Here is a 19,724-nt window from a genome sequence, read left to right as displayed (position 1 = left end):
TACGGCGCCGAAAAAAAATATAAAGGCATAATGTAGCTCGCGCTACTATGCTGAATGAGATGCTATAAAGGTTGTTTTTTTAGGGTGAAACACCGCTTTAATGTGAAAAGCCGAAACAACCTTAGGAAGGAATGATGGCTGCGGCACCACCTTATTCCTGTCGAGAGACTCGTCTTACCGAAGTAATTGCCACCAGAAAAACCACCTTCTGGGACAGAGTTAAAGGAATTTTCCGAATGTGCTCAAACGAAGACTCTTGAAGCACCGAGAGGACTAAATTCAAGTCCCATGGAGGCAGTGGAGGACGCACAGGAGGAGCCACATGCCGAACCCCCTGCACAAACGTACGCACCAGAGAGTGCGCCGCCAAAGGTCGCTGAAAGTAAACAGCCAAGGCCGAAATCTGACCCTTAACCGTACTTAAGGCGAGAGCCTGATCCACTCCACTCTGCAAGAACAACAGAATCCGGGACATCGCATATGTACAGGGGTGCCAATTCCATGCTCGTAGCATGGTAGAAATCACCGAATCCGACAGGCCTCGGTCCTTCAGCACCTGGCTCTCAACAGCCATGCCGTTAAAGCCAACGACTGTAAAGCAGGGTGAAAGATCGGACCCTGCGACAGCAGATCTTCTCGGAGAGGTAGACGCACCAGATCCGTGTACCAGGGACGGCGCGGCCAATCCGGAGCGATCAGGATTGTTGGTATCCCCTCGGCTTCCACTCTGCGCAGCAGAAGAAACTTCAGAGGAGGGAAGGCGTAGATTAGGCGATAGTGACCCCATGGTGCGTCTGACGCGTCCGCCCACGGATCTCTTGACCTGGCCACGAACCGTGACACCTTCCGATTGAGACAGGACGCCAGAAGGTCCACGTCTGGAGTGCCCCATTTCAGACACAGGCTCTGAAACACATCCGGGTGTAGCGACCATTCTCCTTGGTCTGGCGACTTAAGTAGTTGGCCTGCCAGTTCTGTACCCCCGAAATGTACACGGCCGACAGAGCCGGGGCGTACCTTTCGGCCCACCGGAGGATGCGAGTGGCTTCCGCCGCTACAGCCGAGGTGTGTGTGTGTGTGTGTGTGTGTGTGTGTGTGTGTGTGTGTGTGTGTGTGTGTGTGTGTGTGTGTGTGTGTTTTCTATTCTTTTTGGGAATTTATGCATTTAAAAAATTTAACTAAAAGGCAAAAATAGGATTGGCCTTGGGGTTTTATACACCTTCGCTTCAGGAGAGACTAGGCAGAAAAAACAGCACTTTAAGTGTTAAAAACACTTCTCTCAGTACAGCACCTCCATGGGGGGGTGTCCCCCGGGTACATCCCACTCTCTGGAACATCCAGCCTCAGTTCATAGACAAGCAGTACAAACAAAGGAGGGGTGGGTGCTGTGTCCGTCCATGAACTCAGAGAAATGGATTTTACGGCGAGTACAAAAATCCTATTTTCTCTTCCGTTCATGGACGGACACAGCAGCATTGACCTGAGGGACGTCCCCAAGCAGTGTCAAAAAATTTAGAGGGGTGGGGAAAAAAAACACAGCAAACCAAGCTTCACCCCAAACAAACCAAAGTTCCTCAATGGGAGGAACTTCAACCTTAAACTGCCGCCTGTAAAAATTTGCAGCCAAAGGAGGCATCCGAAGATGCATTCACATCCACATAATTTTGAGAAGGTGTAGATTGACGACCAGGTCGCCGCCTTACATACCTGTACGACAGACGCTTGATGGCGGAAAGCCCAAGAGGCACCAATCGCCCTGGTCGAATGCGCCGTAAGCTGAAAGGGAGGCGCCCGCCCCTTAAGGGCATAAACCTGGAGAACGACCTGTCTAATCCACCTAGAAATGGTGGCCGACGAGACCGCCAGACCTTTCTTAGGACCAGTCACCGACAAGAACAGTGAGTCCGACCTCCGAAACTGAGCCGTAGCAGACAAGTACACCCGTAGGGCCCGAACCACGTCCAAGGAATGCAAAGTGGCCTCCTTCTGTTTTTTCGGCAGAGGACATAAGGATGACAAAATGATGTCCTCATTAATGTGAAAAGCCGAAACAACCTTTCGAAGGAATGATGGCTGCGGCCGCAGCACCACTTTATCCTCATGGATGACTAAGTAAGGAGCCTTGCAAGACAAGGCCGCCAGTTCAGATACCCGTCTGACCGAAGTAATTGCCACCAGAAAGACCACCTTCTGGGACAGAGTCAACAAAGGAATCTTCCGAATGTCCTCAAACGGAGCTTCTTGAAGCACCAAAATAACTAAATTCAAGTCCCATGGAGGCAGTGGAGGACTCACAGGAGGGGCCACATGCCGGACCCCCTGCACAAACGTACACACCAAGGAGTGCGCCGCCAAGTAGACAGCTAGAGCCAAGATCTGACTCTTAACCGTACTTAAAGCGGTGGTTCCCCCTTAAAAACAACTTTTTTTTATTCCACTGCCCCCCCACATTCCATCACGATTAAGGCTCTTATTTTTTTCCTGCTGTACATACCTTTTTACAGCATATTCACCCGTGCATCCGGGTTGCGAGTCCCGCGGGAGTGGGCGTTCCTCACATGCTGTTGATTGACGTTTTGCCCAAAAACGAGCTCACCCCCCGTCGCGTAAGCCGCGTCACGATTGGCGAAAGGAGCCGAACGGCGATGCGCATGCGCAGTATAGCGCCGACTCACCGTTTGGCTCCTTTCGCCAATCGTGACGCGGCTTACGCGACGGGGGGGAGCTCGTTTTTGGGCAAAACGTCAATCAACAGCATGTGAGGAACGCCCACTCCCGCGGGACTCGCAACCCGGATGCACGGGTGAATATGCTGTATCAAGGTATGTACAGCAGGAAAAAAATAATAAGAGCCTTAATCGTGATGGAATGTGGGGGGGAAGTGGAATAAAAAAAAGTTGTTTTTAAGGGGGAACCACCGCTTTAAGGCGAGAGCCTGATCCACTCCACGCTGTAAAAACAGTAGAATCCGGGACATAGCGTATGTACGGGGGTGCCATTCCATCTCTTCACACAGAGATGTAGGCCTTCCACGTACGATGGTAAATCTTTCGTGAAGTGGCCTTCCGTGCTCGTAGCATGGTAGAGATCACCGAGCCCGACAGACCTCAGTCCTTCAACACCTGGCTCTCAACAGCCATGCCGTTAAAGCCAGCGACTAAAGCAGGGTGAAAGATAGGACCTTGCGACAGAAGGTCTTCACTCAGGGGTAGACGCCAGGGAACGTCTGCCACCAGACGCACCAGGTCCGCGAACCAGGGACGGCGTGGCCAATCCGGAGCGATCAGGATTGTTGGTATCCCCTCGGCATCCACCCTGCGAAGAAGAAGCTGCAGGGGAGGGAAGGCGTATATTAGGCGGTAGTGACCCCAAGGCGCCACCAACGCGTCTGACGCGTCCGCCCACGGGTCCGTCGACCTGGTCACGAATCGTGACACCTTCCGATTGAAACGGGACGCTAGAAGGTCCACGTCTGGAGTGCCCCATTTTTGGCACAGACTCTGAAACACCTCCGGGTGTAGTGACCATTCTCCTTGGTCTAGCTTTTGGCGACTTAGGTAATCGGCTTGCCAGTTCAGCACCCCTGGAATGTACACCGCCGACAGAGCCGAAACGTAACTTTCGGCCCACCGGAGGATGTGCGCGACTTCCGTCGCTGCAGCCGAGCTTCATGTGCCCCCCTGATGATTGACGTATGCCACGGCCGTGGCGTTGTCGGACTGGATTCTGAATCTGACCGGTCGGCCTTGCAGACCCAGAGACCACTTGGAGAGATACAACTTGATCGTTTGGAGCTCCAGTACATTGATTGTAAGGCGGGACTCCTGAGTCCAGCGCCCCTGGGCTAACTGGACACCCCAGATGCCCCCCCCAGCCGGAGAGGCTGGCATCTGTCGTGATCACTATCCAATGACACGGCAAAAACGATTTTCCGGTCCGAAGTACCGGAGATGTCAGCCACCACACTAGGGAGGACTTGACTGGTAATCCAGAGACGAAGGAAGTTTGTTCCAACGTGACAATCTCTTTCTACAACACTCGAGTGTGGAATTGGGCATATGGAACTGCCTCGAAAGAGGCCACCATCAGACCCAGCACTCTCATGCAAAAGCGATGCCCATTTCTGGGTCGCCAACCGCTGCACCGCAGATTGCAGAGTCTGCAGTTTTTCCGTTGGGAGAAAAACGCTCGCCTTTGAGGAATCCAGGACCAACCACAGATATTCCAGCTGCTGAGATGCTACCAGTACTGACTTCTGGATATTCAGCAGCCAACCGAATTCTCATAGGGTCTGACAGGTGATAGACACATCCTCTTCTAACTCTGGGCTTGAGGACCTCTCAGGAGAAGGTTGTCCAGGTATCTCACGAAAGCGATCCCGTGCTGCCGCAGCAGGGCCAGAATCGGGGCGAGCACCTTGGTGAAACCCCGCGGTGCTGAGGCCAGGCCGAACGGGAGGGCCACAAATTGAAAGTGGTCCTCCCTGACCGCAAAGCGCAGAAACCTCTGGTGTTTTGCGCATATTGGGATATGCAGGTACGCGTCCTTCATATGCAAGGATGCTAGGAAATCCCCCTGATAGAGTGCTGCTATTACTGAGCGAATCGACTCCATCCTTAATTTTTGCACTTTGACAAAGCAATTGAGGGCCAGGATTGGACGGACCCCATCCTTCTTGGGGACTACAAACAGATTGGAGTAAAACCCCTGAAACCGTTCCGTTGAGGGAACCGGCACAATCACTCCCCTGACCAGCAGATCCTGGACAGCCCCTGACAGATCCTTCAGGCGATCCGGAGGAAGCCGGAGGGAAAAAAATCTGTTTGGTGGACAAGAGAGAAATTCTATCTTGTACCCCGAGGAAACTACTTCGCAAACCCAACGGTCGGAAAAAAAGAGACCTCCACCAAGCCGCAAATTCGCGAAGTCGGCCCCCCACCCGAGATGTGGGCGGGGGCAGACCTTCATGCGGAGGCAGGCTTGTCGGGCTTGCGGTACCAGGGGCGCTTTTGCCCTTCAGTGGACGCCTTCGCACCCTGGAAAAACGTTTTCCTGCCGCACTTGGCGGGCGAAAAAAACGCTTGGGGGTAGTAAATTAGGGCCCTTGCTTACGGCAAGGCTCCTTACCCTTCCCAAATTGCGGGAGCAGAGTGCTCTTACCGCCTGTGGCATCCTTTATGAGGTCATTCAGGGACGCCCCAAAAAGCCGTTCACCCTTAAAGGGTAAGTCCACCAGGGCCTTCTTAGAGGACTGGTCCGCAGACCAACACTTTGGCCACACAAGGCGGCGTAGTACCACCGCCGAGGCCCTAGAGAGCAAGGGGATTGTATCCAGGGCCGACTCACAGACACATTTCAGGCCCTACACCAACTGGTCGGCCAGGTCCACACAGGTCTCAAAAGCATTCTGCGCCTCCAGCTCCTGCACCAGGGACTTGGCCCGTTCGGTAAGTGTCTGCGACACCAGAGCCCCGGCCAAAACCGGTCTCACCGCCGACCCCACCACTGTGAATATGGAGCGGGCCACAGCCTCAGCTCTCCTATCTGTGGGGTCCTTAAATGCGGGAGCCCCTTCCATAGGCAACGTGGTGGCCTTGTTCAGCCTGGACACCGGAGGGTCCACTGACAGAGGAAAGACCCTTTTGAGGAGGATTTCCTAAAAAAGTGGGTAACGGACCGCAAAGTATTTTGGTACTGCGAAAAAAAATTCTGCGGCCGTTCCCATTCCTTGTAGAACAGTTTGTCCAAATATGGAACACAAGGAAACACTTTTGCGGTGCGGGGTGGCTTGCGGAACCCAAAAGGGACCGGCGTGTCTGATGCCTCCGCCAAATCCTTACGTTTTTGAGTGTCCTGCACTGCAGTGATAAGAGCACCAACAAATTCATTATCATGCTTTGACCCTGAAGCAGAGTCCTCCTCACTGTCCGTGTGGGCCAAGTCTGCATCATCCGACATGACAGAACCAGGGCCAGATGCAGTAGCAGGGCCTGATTCCATGTCAGAGACATCCCCAGAAGCAGGCGCAGGGAGGGGGCGCTTTTTACCCCCCTTCTGGCCACTTGCCGCTTCAATCCTGGCAACAAACGCCTCAAGGACTGCCGTCACAGCATCCGAGGCCGCAGGGGCACCAAGGGTTAACTCTGGCATGGTTGGGGTAGAAGCCTCTGGTTCAGACTCCATGCCGACCCACCTATATATGCTGCCTTAGTACTGCAGAAAACAGGACCCACAGGCCACCCTCCCGGCTGTCACAGAGAGCAGGGGACCACCCGGGCTGTACTACTGTGCAGAGCTGAGAGCGCTGTCCGTGCTGTGCTGTCCCTCAGGAAGAATGCTGCAGCTCTGGCGCAGTTATTCCAGACACCAGAGGCCAAAACTTTTCCAAGATGGCCGCCGACATGCAGAAAAACCAGCATGTGGGCTACAAGAAAATATCTGCCGAAATAAAGAACCGCGTCACCGGTAAAATGGCGGCCGTACACGTATTTAAAACACTCAGTAACACACAGCAGACACTGTCCAGCATACACAGCACATAAGCACAATAAACAGCACCCCACAGCAGCACAGCCCCCCGGTAGGAACAGAGCCCCCCCTCAGGCGGACCCCCCACCTCACAGCCGCCACCCAGAATGGGGAAGGAGGGAGAGGAAGGGAGAGAGGAAAGCAGGGCGGACCCTCAGTCGACCTCCCCAGGAATGCACCAGCCGTAGATACGGCATGGCTGTCGGCCCGGCACACTGTGACACAGCCATAGAGACCGGTCATATGTGTGCCCTGTAGCGTATAGCTCACCGGCCGCCCCTGGAGCAACGGGGCATGTCGTGGACGGTCTAGCTAAAGGCCGGCACACGCTCGATGGCCAAACATGGGGGGACGACAAGGATCAAGATCCAGCCTGTCACCCAGTTGGCAGTTGATAGTAGATCCCAGGATCCAAAAATGCAGGAAAAAAATCAAACAAAGGTGAAAAATCGCAAAAAATCTCCAGAAAGGCCATGTCTTCTCCTAACGCTAGGTCAGAAAACGCTAGGCCAGAAAAAAAACTGAGGTTGGATGTTCCAGAGTGGGATGTACCTTGGGACACACCCCCTGGCAGGTGCTGTACTGAGAGAAGTGTTTTTAACACTTAAAGTGCTGTTTTTTCTGCCTAGTCTCTCCTGAAAGAAAGGTATATAACCCTAAGGTCAATGCTGCTGTGTCCGTCCATGAACGGAAGAGAAAATAGGATTTTTTGTACTCACCATAAAATCCTTTTCTCTGCTGTCCATGGACAGACACAGCTTCCTTAAATCTTGACAAAGTGGGTTATGTTCCGTCTATTAGGAGAGGACTAGGCAGACATGTTAGATATTTAAATACATGTAACTTTAACAGAGTTGACCAGCCCCACCCAGGGGGCGGTCCGTCCGGTCATAACCCCTCACCTTGCAGCCAGCAGCTCAGTTCGTCAAAAAGCAGTACAAACTTAAAAAAGGAGGGGTGGGTGCTGTGTACGTCCATGGACAACAGAGAAAAGGATTTTACGGTGAGTACAAAAAATCCTATTTTCTCTTTTCGTCCATGGACGGACACAGCTTCCTTAAATCTTGACAAAGTGGGACGTCCCCGAGCAGTGTCAACAAAACGAGGGGTGGGAACAGCAAAAACTAACTTCACCCCAAACAAACAGAGCTCCTCAACGGAGGAGTTGCAACCCCAAGCAGCCACCTGCAAAACCTTGCGGCCAAGGCAAGCATCCGAAGATGCACTCACATTAACCGTGAAAATTCTAGAGTAAATGTGAACGGACGACCCAGTCACCGCCTTACACACCTGTGAGACAGATGCTTGAAGTCAAACCCAGGAGGCACCAATTGCCCTGGTCAAAAGCGGCGTGACAAGAAAGGGAGGCGCCCGCCCCTTAAGGGCCTAGGCCTGGATGACGGTCTGCCCGATCCACCTAAAAAAAGGTGGACGAAGAGACCGTCAGGCCCTTCTGTGGACCAGCCACCGACACAAACAGAGTCTGACCTCCGGAACAGAGCCGTAGCAGACAGGTACACCCGCAGAGTACGTAAGATGTCAAAAGCATGTAGCGCAGCCCCTCTGGGACGCGACGGCCAAGGACACAATGCTGTAAGTACAATGTCCTCATTTAGGTGAAAGGCCGAAACTACCTTCGGGAGGAAGGAAGGCTGCAGGCGTAGCACCGCTTATCCATATGGAGAACAAAGTATGGTGACATGCAAGACAAGGCTGCCGATATTATTACAACTAGGAAGGCAACTTTCTGAGAGTGTCAAGACAGGAATCTCCCCGATGTTCTCAAAGGGAGGTTCCTGGTGTACCAAGAGCACCAGATTCAAATCCATGTCGGACCCCCTGTCGGAGAGCCAGAAAGTGATAGTGGTCCTCCCTGACCGCAAAACTCAGGAACCTCTGATGTCCGACACAGAAGGGGACATGCAAGCATGCGTCCCTGATGACCCAGGATGCCAGAAAGATCCCCGGATGGAGCGCTTGCGACCCCAGAGCAAACCGATTCCCTCCTGAATTTCCGAACCTTCACAAGGCATTGAGGGCCTTGAGGCCTAGAATTGGACGAAACTCCGTCTTTCTTTGGGACCATGAACAGATTCGAGGAGAAAACCTGAAACCTGTCCTGCAGAGGTACATGTATGATTACCCCGCACGGCAGAAGTCCTGTTAGGGCATTCCGACGAGCCAGAAGGGGAGGAAGATTCGAGGGAAAGAATCTGTTTGGTGGACAAGAAAGAAACTCGATCTTGTACCCTGAATGACTACTACGCAAACCCACAGGTTAGAAAGCAGGGAGGGTTTGTTTGCGCACCTAGGGACGCTTCTGTCCCCCCAGCCTGACCTTCGTCAGCTTGGGAAGGTGCGCCAGTGGGCCCTGACTGACAAAAATACCGCCTTTATGTGGAAAAGGAGGGCCCTGGCTTACGACGCGGCTCCTGATTGTAAGTGGACTGAGGGAGAAGTGTGCTCTTGCCCCCAATGACATTATTAATAATGTCGTCCAGCGAGGCACCAAAGAACATTCCACCTTTGAAAGGCAAATCTGCCAGAGATCTTTTAATTTTTTGGAAGCTTGGTCCGTGGACCAGCAATTAAGCCAAATCAGGCGGCGTAATACAACCGCAAAAACAGAGGCCATGGAGATTAAACGGGCCGCAACCAGAGTGGCATCACAGAATACACAAGGCCCTGAACCAACTGGTCAGCCAGTGTCATGCATTTTGGCTTCCCACCGGCTGGTGCAACAATTTAGCCTATTCAGTGAGGATCTAAGACTCCAAAGTTGCAGCCATTATTGGCTGCAATGCTGACCCCCGCATGGTGAACATGCAACGGCTCACCGCTTCGGACCTCTTATCAGTAGGGACCTTAAAAAGGGGTCCCCTCTGCTGGGATAGTGGCTATGCAACCTAGATACCAGGGGGTCAATGACCAGGGGAGAAGCCCATTTTTTTCAAAAAGGCTCTCTTCAAATGGGTAACGGACTGTCATGCTCTGAGGGACCAAAAAAAAAAAAAAAGACCTCTGCGGCCATTCCCAGTCCTCATCTATGCACTAGTCAAAGTAAGATACACAGGAAAAACCTTAACAGAGCGGGTCAGTTTGTGAGACCCAAAAGAAAAGGACTGACATCTCAGTGGATGTCCCAGCTGTATCCTCCAGCTTAAGAGTGTCCCTCACTGCGGTGATAAGGGTTACCACAAGTCCGCATCCACCGACACCTCAAAACCGGGGTCCTGAGCTGCAATCAGGACCGAGTCTGAGTCAGAGGATTCCCCCATGAGATGGCGGGGGGAGGGGTGCTTTCTTATTCCCCATACGCCCACACATCGCTTGAACCCTGGCAACAAATGACACCAGGACCGCTGACAAAGTGTCCATAGACACAGAAGGTGCCGGGGCACCGGTTGCAGCCACTGGAATGTCTGGGGAAAAGGCTCCAGCTTCTGACTCTATGCACACACACTGACAGCCTATAGGGACTGGTCAAGGTAATGGCATAGAAAAAATGTCCACCCTTCTTGCTGCTCTGACCGGGGGGTTACCCAGGGAACTCACCACCCAAGTAAGGCTGCTCATCACCACGGTCTCTTGTATCATAGGTGTTCTGTGATGTGAACGGCGCTATTCGCGCCGTTCAGGAAGTCTATCCAGCACTAGAGGGCAAATCAGTAAGAAAAAAAAAACACCCCCAAAATGGCCGCCGAAGGCCTCAGAGAAGAAAGGGCCCGGACTACAAGAAAATGGCCAATCGTAATGAAGACCCGTGTCACAGCGTGGCCACAACAAAATGGCCACCAATGGAAATTGCAATAACCACAGGCCCCAATAAAACGGCGCCTAAGCACCTGAGGTGGACGAGAAGGCCGTAGAGATGCCGAATGGAAGAGCGGTCCCAGATGCCCCCACAGCCCCAAACCGGGATACGGAATCCCCCTCAGGTAAACTCCGGCTGCAGCAGGCCCCGCAATGGGGGAGGAAAGCAGGGAGGGGACAGAGGGAGAACAAAAGACCCCCTAATTGACCCCCCGAGGCAGGAGGAACCGTACTTACCCATCCCTGCTGGTGCGTTCCTGACAGACCTAAAACCGAGCAGTACAGAGTAGCTGACAGCCCGGTCCACTCTGACTGAGACAGCAAGCAGCCCAGTCATATGTGAACCCAGGAGCATATAGCTCACCAGCCACCCCTGGAGCCATGGGGTAGGTCGTGGCAGACCCAGCACGTAGCCAAGGTCTGCTCATTCTCGATGGCCGGACTGGGGGGACTACAAGAATCTATAATATCCAGCCTGTCACCCAGCCGGCAGTTGATAGAAGATTTCTCAAAATTAAAATCATAAAATAAAAATATAAGGCCCCCTGGTACCAAAGGGAGCCAGGTTCTACTCCTCTACTAGGCAGAAAAAAAACTGAGCTGCTGGCTACAGGGTGAGGGGTTAGGAACAGAGGGACCATCCCCTGGGTGGGGCGGTTCAACTCTGTTAAAGTTACATGTATTTAAATATCTAACCTGTCTACCTAGTTCTCTCCTAATAGATGGAACATAACCCACTTTGTCAAGATTTAAAGGAAGCTGTGTCCGTCCATGGATGAAAAGAGAAACTTTGGAGTGGAGAGGGAAAAAAGAACACCAAGTCAGTTTTTTATTGCAGTCTATGTCCCTGTAAGGCCCCTTTTACACTGGTGCGGGGGCAGCGTTGGCAGAAAAATGCCAACGCTGAAAAATTTTTAGCGGCGCTTTACCGTCAATTTTGGAGCGCTATTCGGCCGCTATCGGGGCGCTTTTACCCCTGCTAGTGGCCAAGGGTTAAAACCACTGCAAAGTGCCTCTGCAGAAGTGCTTTGCCGGCGGTATAGCCGCAGTGCCCATTGATTTCAATAGGCAGGACCAGTGGAGGAGCGGTATATACACCTCTCCATCAACGCTCCAAAGATGCTGCGATCAGGTCTTTTTTTACCGTCCTGCTAGCAAACTGCTCCAGTGTGAAAGCCCTCGGCTCCCTCGTGCCCTGTCGGCTCTTAAAGGAACCCTGTACCCATACAGGATTTTGCGCAGGGGAGCCATTCTGCCCCCGTAAATACACGCGAGCCGGTCGGGAACCAGCTAAATATATTGATATTTTGTTGCTTTGTAGCCTGAAATTAAGACAGATACCGTTTCTGTTTTATCCAGCTGTATTTACTAGAGACCCTTATAACATCCACGTGAAAGATAGATATACGGGGGGCGTGGCCTGGACAGCAATGGAGTAGGTCACCATTAGAGAGAGCTCCGCTGGCCTGTAATCCTAATACACAATCCTACCTGCATCCTGGGCATCTGCTGCCATTACCTGCACCTGGGGACCTGGGCTGCATCATCTGCTGCTTTTGGGGCCTGCCGGATCGACAGAACGCTGTGGACGGACTCTCCGGTACTCGTCCTAGGAAAGGCAGCGGCTTCGGCCTAGTTGCGGAGCGGCGGCACCCGGCGGATACGTCTGCTTCCCCTGGCTTCTCAGCACTCCAGCACCTCCGCAAACAGGGACCGGACGGTCCGGAGACACAGCCGAGGCACACCGCGCCCTGTCTTTGACGCTGGAGGGCCCGCGATTTCGGCTTGAACCTCGTGTCGGCGGCCATATTGGTACTCCCGCGGCGACCTCCTGTCCATGCTGCTGCTCCCCCGGACACCTTGACACTCCATCACCCCCTGCAACGGTGACCGGAAGGCCTGTGGACATCACAGAGGTACGCCTTGCCCTGTTCCTTGCCACGGGAGGGTCCGGAATTTCGGCCTGGTTCTCGGGTCGGCGGCCATCTTGGTCCACCCGGAGACGGCCTCCAGAACTTGTGCCTGCTATCCCTGGCACCTCAGCAATCCATCCCCCCTGGGGGGATCGGCCTGGAGACACACTAACCTGCCTGGGACCTCGGTGGGGTTGCAGACGGACCCTGCGATTGCCCTGGGGCACAGTCTGTGAACTTTACTCGGGAGCAGCGGCCATCTGCCGCCACTCGGTGACAGCCTGGTCACACACCGGAACAGGGGGAGAACATGTCTCCGCCGAAGAGGGCCTCTGAGGCGGTGGACAAGCTGGCAAAATACCGCCATCAGGATCAGGAGCCACAGGCCAAAGATGGTGACGCCACAAGCTCCGCGACAGTCCAGCAGGGCGCGGATACAGCCAAGGTACTAGATGCTATTGCATCGCTGCAGGGAACACTTACCGCCAAAATAGATGAGGTCAAGATTGACATCTCTCTCCTGCGCCAGGACCTATCTAAGGTAAAGGACAGGGTCACCGAGGCTGAGACGCGTATCGGAGCGGCGGAGGACATCCTGCACCCCCTGAGCCACACTACAGAAGACCTGCAACACCAGATCCACCAGCTACACGCTCATCAGGACGACATGGAAAACCGTCTGAGACGCTGCAACCTCCGGTTCATCGGTCTACCTGAAAAGGCTGAAGGTAACAACCCCGCTGAATACTTGGAGTCCCTTCTGATCCAACATTTTGGAAGGGAAGCCTTTTCTGCTATGTTTGCAGTGGAGAGGGCACACCGCATCCCAGCTAAACCTCCACCTGCGGGAGCCCCCCCCAGGACCTTTATCGCCAAGTTTCTTAATTTCAGAGACAGAGATAAAATCCTTCGGTTGTCTAGAGAGAAGGGTAACATCGCCCTGGGGAGCGGCCATATTGCAGTGTTTCCCGACTTCTCTAATGAAGTCCAAAGAAAGAGGGCACAATTCCTGGATGTGAAGCGGCGGCTCAGGGTGGTACATCTTAAATATGCTATGTTGTTCCCGGCCAGATTGAGAGTGGAGGAGAATGGCAGAGCCCTATTTTTTGAAGACCCAAAGGCGGCGGCGCATTGGCTGGATCAGCGAGGACGCCCGGTTGACTGAACAACTGAATGGCCCGATAATGTGAGTTTTGTTGTTGCCAGATACTGGCGGGCCCCACTCTGTTTTTAAATGTTCCCCTTTGCTGTGGGGGATAGTTCAATCTCACTACCCTTTTGTTTATCCGCACGCAAGCTCCCTCTATTTGCCTCTCTCCAAACCCCCCCCCCAAAAAAAAACACTGTTTGCCCGCGCATCTTATGATGTGTGTATGGAGGCCCCATCATTGGGGGCTCGGACCTCACGATTCCCTGGGGATGGGGGGGGCGTGGCTTGGCAATACTCCTGGACACATGGCCCTTGGCCTGGAGCTGATTGGACCACAGAGTCTAACACCGCATACCCCTAGTTGCTTCCACAGCACCTCTATAGAGATACCATAGGGCTGAGGCCCCCAAGAACTTTAGAACGCAGAATTGACTATGTATCCTTGCAGCGTGAGTCTCACTCAGGAAGAGACATGTGGGACATGTCTAGTGCCCTGTTCTTGCGCTACACAGTGAAAAATCGCCCCCATTATGTATGCAACCCCTATTGTTTGTTCATTTTTTTATGTCTTTCTGATTACTACCTTATAAGTATAATACCTCCAGCTAATGTTGATGGCTGGAAGCTAAGTTTAACAAAGGTTGCAAGGGACTGTATGCTTCCACCAAGTTGGGGAGGTGAGAAGCTGGGAGGGAAGGAAAATGCTGGATCCTTGGATCAAAGCATTGGGACTGTTGGCACCGTTGTGCAAATGTTACTTACTTGGAATGATTTTGAACGGGCACTCACCAAATATGCAATATGTTTGTTTAGTAATGAGAATGATAGAACTGCATCGGCACGGGAACTGCCTGTAATATGTGTAGGTATTTGCGTGCTGATCCTGAGACCCCTCATGATAGGGATGATACCCTGCGGATCCGTGCACATAGGTTACACCTCTAGGCAGTATGGCAGATATTAAATTCATACTATGGAATGTGCGGGGAATGCGGGATAAAATCAAACGTACGGCTGTACTAAACTATCTCAAGGGTCAGAGGGCCGACATCATCGCCTTAGTGGAAACGCATGTCACGGGTCACTTACAGGCAGCCTTGAAACGCCCCTGGGTGGGATGGGCATACCATAGCACACATACCAGCATGTCTAGAGGGGTTACGGTACTGGTTGCTAAATCTACTCCCTTCGAGCTGGTGTCGGTAGAGTCGGATCGGCAGGGTAGATACCTTTTTATGCATGCCATTGTGGGGGGTGCCCCTATACCGATTCTAGCTAGCTACATCCCCCCTTCTTACAGGTCGGATGTGGTGACGGAGGGCCTTGCATACATGGCTCGATGCCCATCGCTACCGGTGGTGTGGATGGGGGACTTTAACAATACAATGACACCATCACTTGATCGCCCTATGCGGGCTGACCCTGGCTCGGACGAGCCATTACACACTAGACTAAGTCGTACGTTGACGGAGTTTGCCCTTATTGACGTCTGGAGACACAACAACCCCACGACCAGAGCATACACGTTACTCGGCTAGCCACAACACAATGTCCAGGATAGATTATATTCTCGTTTCCAGGGCGCTGCTGCCTAGGGTTACAGGCTCAGGGTTTGCCCCCAGGATCCTGTCAGACCACTCCCCGTGCTGGATGACGGTGTCTCTTCGGGTGGCCTCCCCTGAGCGCCTGTGGAGACTTAACCCCCACTGGTTGTCGCTCCTCACGGACCAGGAGTCCATAGAGAGAGAACTGCTCTTCTTTTTTGGTGGACTGCAGGGGCCCTATAATCTAAATTCACACTGGGACGACTTTAAAGCGCACGCCCGTAGGCTATTATCTGCCAGAATAAATAGGCATAAAAGAGTTTCTACAGCTATACTGTATGTAACGTCAGACAAACTTCGAGATTTAGAAGCCGAGTATTCAGCCAGTCCAACCCCTGAAAATCTTGATAGAGTCAGACTACAGTCAAGGGTGGTCACGCAATTGCACACGGAGAAAGCTAAACAGCAGGTTTTTTTCTGCAGGCAGAGAGTGTATGAGCAGGGGGAGAGGGCGGGGAAACTGCTGGCATATCTGGCTCATTTGGATGATAGGCCACCGGTTGTGGTTTCGCTTACTGACTCTAATGGATGTAGTGTTACCGACCCAAGTCATGTTGCAGCTAAATTTCAGCACTTCTATAGTAACCTCTATAGGTCTCAGGGAACCCACACACCTGAGGAATTGCGGTCCTATTTGGCCACTATTGAGTTTCCTCGGCTTAACCAAGAGCAGGCTAAACTATTAGATGCGCCTATTGTGGCAAATGATATTGCCGAGGCGATTGCCCAACTAGCCAAATCTAAAGCACCAGGTATGGACGGACTCCCTCTAGAATTCTATGCTACATACTCAGATATACTTGTTCCCAGGCTAAAGGCCCTGTATCAGTCCATCTTTACTACTAACATACTCCCTGAATCCATGCAAGAAGCCCAAATCATAGTACTCCCCAAACCTGGTAAGGACCCCCACTACCCTGAATCGTATAGACCAATTTCGCTACTCCAGGTGGATATTAAAATCCTTGCTAAAATACTAGCAAATAGGCTGAATGCTGTCATATTATCACTTATTCACAGGGACCAAACAGGGTTCATGCCAGGGAAGAATACGGCCATGAACATTAGACGATTGTACATGAATATTCAGGCGCATCACGATAACTCAGGAACCAGGGTGGTGGTGGCACTAGATACGGCCAAGGCCTTTGACTCAGTTGAGTGGCCCTACCTATGGGAATGCTTACATAATTATGGCTTTGGACCGCATTTCATAAAATGGGTGCAACTCCTTTATCAGACTCCCAAGGCAAGAATCTTTGTTAATGGGTGGCTCTCAGAGCGGTTTCCTCTAGAGAGGGGTACCCGTCAGGGATGTCCCCTCTCCCCCTTGCTGTATGCCTTGGCCGCTGAACCACTGGCTATCGCAATTAGAGCACACCCTGATATTCAGGGTTTGCGTCGGGGTAACACTGTCGATAAGATAGGCCTATATGCGGATGATACCATTCTATACTTGGCAGATCAGGGACCATCACTGCAAACAGCGCTGCAACTTATTGAACGAATGGGTGGTTGTTCGGGACTGCGCATTAATTGGGACAAGTCCCAAATTCTCCCCATAGATGTCTTCCCCCCCCCTGTGGTCACCCCACCACTGCCGCTCTCCAGAGTGTCCAGGATTAGGTATCTAGGAGTTGAGGTCACCAGGAGACTAACAGACTATACACCTCTGAATGTGGCACCGTTGTTTGACATGATCAAACTCAAAACGCAAACGTGGGCTAGATTACCCTTAGGGGTGATGGGGCGTATAAATATTATAAAAATTATTATTTTGCCCAAAATTCTATATATGGTGTGGCACGCCCCTCTATACATTCCCTTAAAAATCTTCAAGCAAATGGAAGCTATTCTGAATTCCTTTGTTTGGGGAAGTGGTAGACACAAACTTGCCTGGCACATTTTAAAGAACCCGACGGACATGGGAGGTGTTTCCCTCCCAGATCTCCATGAGTATTACTTGGCCGCACAGCTCTCTCACTTATATCACTTCAATACCTCGGAACTTCAACGCTATAGGGCTTTAGTTTGCGACAAACCCGGGCACCCGGCGCATACACCACTTCAGTCAATCCTCCGTGGGAAACAAACGCAAAAACAGACCGCGAGGTACAACTCGGGGATGTTAAAGCATCACCAACAGGTTTGGGAAATATCCCTTAAAAAACAGAATGTTGGGAAATTTTATTCCCATACTCCACTGTGGCTTAACAGCCATATGCCAGAACTAGCAGGGGTCCCTGACTCGGTGGTGTGGGCCAGACACGGAATAATATACCTGCACCAAGTCCTATCAGTCTCAGGGATTAAGCAGTTTCACGCACTTAGAGAGGAATTCTCGCTCCCACAGCACTTAGTATTTAAACACCTGCAGCTCCGGCATGCACTCCGAACCCAGCTACCATCTCTGGAGGTGGAAACAGAACCCCCGCCGGTGCTAGATATTGTTATGGGGAGCGATCCCTCTAAACTTATTTCGCACCTGTACCGCACCATTAGACATCGGGGTACAGTAGCCATTACTCAGAAGGCTAAAACGGCTTGGGAGAGGGACGTAGGCCCAATAGAGGGTGCAGATTGGGACGAAATATTGGAGGGGACCAAGACTACATTACCTAAACTGTCAGACAGACTGACGCAACTTTACATTGTTCATAGAGCCTACCTGACACCGCTGAGACTGGCCAAGTTCCACCGCACACCCAATCCGACCTGTCGTCTGTGTCAGTCCACGAGTGCCACTTTTTATCATCTCATTTGTAGTTGTCCAAATATTCAGACTTACTGGACGCAGGTTGTCCGCTTTCTGCATGACAATATGGGATCCCCTGTGGTACTTGACCCTAAGCTGTGTATCTTGGGGCTGTTGCCTGACATAGAGGTGGATAAATATCACACAATTTTCATATCTGAAACATTATTTTTAGCTCGTAAAGTAATTGCCCAGAGATGGATGCAGGATTTGCCCCCCACTCTACGGATGTGGAAAAAGGCTGTTAATGACATTTTACCATTTAAGAAACTGATCTATACACACAGGGGCTCCACACAGAAGTATTCCAAGGTTTGGGACAGATGGCTAGAGGATGGAGAAACGTGTGTCTGATTGTGCCATATCTGGGGATCGTTCCATATTAAAATGCTCCTCTGTCCTCTTGAATATGTGAATGTAGGACCCTTGGTATCTAAGTAACCAAAGAATGAACATGCATTTCACCTTTGACACTGTATTTTTATTGTCAAATGTATTTGACCTGTCTTGTAATATGTGCCTTGAATAAATAAAGTTGGTTTTTCCAAGTAAAAAAAGAAAGATAGATATACACCAACATGTCAGGATTTTATTTTTATTTGATTTCCACCAGACATACCGTCTGATGTTGAGGCCAAATCATTTAATTTTAGTCTCATCTGACCACCTTTACCGCTTCAATATAGGGACATTTTAACACCTTCCAGCCCAAGCCAATTTTTAGCTTTCAGCGCTGTCACACTTTGATAAAACATTTTCATGCAAATAGAGCTTTCTTTTGGTGGAGTTTATTCACCACTGGGTGTTTTTTTTTTAATGAAAAAAGACCGAAAAATTTGAGTGGGGAAAAAAAAAAAAATGTTGTTGTTTCTATTAAGAGATAAAACAAAAAATGTGTTCATTTCAACAAAATCTGATTTTAAGGGGGGGGGGGGTGATTTTTTTTCTATACAACTAAGACCCCAGATCTTTCCATAAAGAGGACCTTTCATGGCCCATGCTATCACAAGGGATGTTGCTCATAAAATAAAATTAATTATTTTCTCAAAAAAAAAAACATATGCAACACCCACCATTTAATTCTCAAAGACCTCTGCTTAAAAGAATATAATGTTTGGGATTTCAAAGTTTTCTAGCAAAAAAAAAAAGAAAAGAAATTACAATTTTTACGTGTACAGTGTAACCTTGGTTTAAGAGCAACACGGTTAACGTGCGTTTTGAAAGACTCACAAAACGAACAAAATTCAAGCTAATGGGATGTGCAGTACCACATTTGGCTATAGGTGCGGGGGTGACACTCAGAACTGTTCGGAGCCATTCGAAAATACTCCGTTCCCGGGTGTTTCCGAGCCTTTCCGAGATCAGCCAAGCTGTTTCGAGTATTTGAGGCTCTCCAGCAGCCCCCATCTCTGGCCACATGCGGTATTGCATGCCAAAGAAGTCCATGCGGAATAAATTATCTTTGTTTCCATTGACTTCTATGAGGAAACTCGATTTGATATGCGAGTGCTTTGGATTACAAGCATTCTCCTGGAACGGATTATGGTCGTAAATCCAAGGTGCCACTGTAGTAGACACATTTTAGAATAGGCCCAGTCTGGAACTGGTTATACTGAAACTAAACTCATCGATTTAACTGTCTTATCTGAACACAGGAGCAGCACCATGAAAACTGCAGATCAAACAGAGGCCAAGATGTCAGTTTCCTTGACTAAAGGATAGGAGGATTTAATTGCATTTTAAAGCAGAGGTCCGCGCACTGCTGCAGAAATTAAAAGCCAGCAGCTGCACATACTGCATCTGCAGACATTTAATAAACAGACACTTACCTGTCCTGGAGTCCAGGTGTTTCCATCAGCTGTCGGGTGCATGCCGCCTCCATTGCGAGTAAGGGAACCCGGCCCTAATGCGAGGCACTGCTCCTCTCTCTTACTGGCCCAGTGGCCAAGAAAGAAGGAGGG

General features: G+C 51.1%; 1 protein-coding gene across 1 annotated transcript in view; it reads right to left on the bottom strand.

Moving 5' to 3' along the window:
* PIWIL2 (piwi like RNA-mediated gene silencing 2) overlaps window positions 1-19,724 on the bottom strand; it is a 426,915-nt gene that overhangs the window by 382,944 nt on the left and 24,247 nt on the right. The window lies entirely within an intron of this gene.

This window comes from Rana temporaria, chromosome 3 (genome assembly GCF_905171775.1).
Source record: "Rana temporaria chromosome 3, aRanTem1.1, whole genome shotgun sequence".
Lineage (NCBI taxonomy): Eukaryota > Metazoa > Chordata > Amphibia > Anura > Ranidae > Rana > Rana temporaria.
The sequence above is the reverse complement of the archived record's forward strand: the minus strand, read 5'-3'. Positions and strand labels throughout refer to the sequence as shown.